The 2,037-nt window shown below is 38.0% G+C and overlaps 1 pseudogene; it reads right to left on the reverse strand.

Moving 5' to 3' along the window:
• Window positions 1-765: 765 nt before the first annotated feature.
• Window positions 766-1,402, reverse strand: LOC109439080 (small ribosomal subunit protein eS8; annotated as a pseudogene).
• Between the last annotated feature and the right edge of the window lie 635 nt (window positions 1,403-2,037).

Genomic DNA, 2,037 nt, shown 5'->3' on the forward strand with positions numbered 1-2,037 from the left:
AAGACCCTATCTCCAAATAAAGTCATATTCTGAGGTACTGAGGGTTAAGACCTCAAATGATTGTATGATAGCCACCTACATTATAGATAGTAAACTCATTTACTCAAAGTCTACTGATTTAAATGTTAACCTTATCTAAAACATACTTCCATGAAATATCTGAAAAAAAATGTTTGACTAAATATTTGGGTACCACAGTCTAGACAAGTTTATACATAAAATTAACAATTACAACCCCTCCGCCCCGGATCCTTGGCAACCACTAATCTCTACACTCTCTGTAGTTTTATCCTTTTCAGAATGCCATATAGTTGAAATCATACCATATATAGCCTTTCAGACTGGCCTTTGTCACTTAGCAATGAGTTTAATATTCCTCCATATCTTTTCCTGGCATGACAGCTGCTTTCCTGATTTGTTTTTACTGTGTGTGTGTGTGTGTGTGTGTGTGTGTGTGTGTGTGTTATTGTAGTAAAAAACACATGAAAAATTCACTTTCTTAAATTTTCAGTGTATAGCACAATTGCTAACTATATGCATGTTGTTGTAGAATAGATCTCTAGAACTCTTCCAACTTACATGACAGAAACTCTATACCTATTGAACAGCAGCTCCCCACTTCCCCCTTCACCTAGGCCTTGGTGACCACCATTCTAATTTCTGTTTCTGTGAGTTTCATTACTTTAGATACTTTATATAAGTGGACTCTTGCAGTGTTTGTCTTTTTTTTTTTTAACAGAACACAAAACATCTTTATTACATGGACTAAGCAAGGAGGGAGGATGATTTATGTGCTTTTTCGGGCCTTGTTTTCCTCAGATAGAACTCCATCTCCTTGCCCTCCAGCACACAGACATCTGCTTGGCCACATTGTCCTGGTCTTGAAGCAATGCATGCAAGAAGCTTGCCCTGATGGAACCGATCCTCTAGAAGACTGCTGATTTTGGCTTTCTTTTTTCTTTCATCATATTTCTTCTGAATTTTATTTTATCATTTTTTGTTTAAAATCGCATCCTCCTCAGGAGTCAGCTTGGCCCCCTTCTTGTGTCCCAGGGTCAGTGCATACCCCGGGCTGTCGGTAGGGTATGTTGTCAGTGAGCACGATGCAGTTCTTTACTAGGGTGATGGTGTGGACCAGTTCATTGTTGGATGTATTGTAGGCAACATCAATAATCCTTCTTTTGTACCTACAACACTCACAGGCCCAGGAGAAGTTCCCCACATGCAGCCTCAATGCACGGTACTTGTTGCCTCCACACACATGAACTGTGTGCATACAGTGGGGACCAATCTTAGCATTGGCAGCAGGGCATCCCCTCTCATATTTTCACTTCTTGTTGTAGGGCTTTCTCTTGCCCCCAGACTTGCGGTCCTGGTACCAGTTGTCCCAAGAGATGCCCATGGCATGGCACCGATTGGAAAGAGTATTTGTCTTTTTTGATTGGTTTATTTCATCTAGCATAATATCTTCAAGGTCCAACCATGTTGTAGCATATGACAGTATTTCCTTTATTAAATCTAAATGATATTCCATTGTACTCATATGTAAATACAGCATTTTATTTATGCATTCATCCATTGACAGGCACTTAAGCTGTTTCTATATCTAGGCTAGTGATTAATGCTGCAATAAACATGGGTGTCAAAATATTTTTGAAACCCGGTTCTCAATTATTTTGGATACATACCCAGAAGTGGGATTGCTGGATCACATGGTAGTTCTAACTTTTATTAAATTTATTGAGATACATTGGTTAATAAAATTATATAGGTTTCAAGTGCGATTAATTAATTTTTTTAAGGAACCACCATACTATTTTCCATAGCGGTGGTATCATTTTACATAAATGTTCCAATTTCTCACATCCTTGTCAACACTTTTCTTTTTTTAAAAAAAAAATTGCCATCTGAATATGTGTGAAGTGATCTCTCATTGGGATTTTGATTTGCATGTTCCTGATGATTTGTGATGATGAGCATCTTTTCATATGTTTGTTGGCCATTGGCCATTTCTATATGTTCTTTGGAGAAATGTCA

Source organism: Rhinolophus sinicus, chromosome X, assembly GCF_036562045.2.
Source record: "Rhinolophus sinicus isolate RSC01 chromosome X, ASM3656204v1, whole genome shotgun sequence".
Taxonomy (NCBI): domain Eukaryota; kingdom Metazoa; phylum Chordata; class Mammalia; order Chiroptera; family Rhinolophidae; genus Rhinolophus; species Rhinolophus sinicus.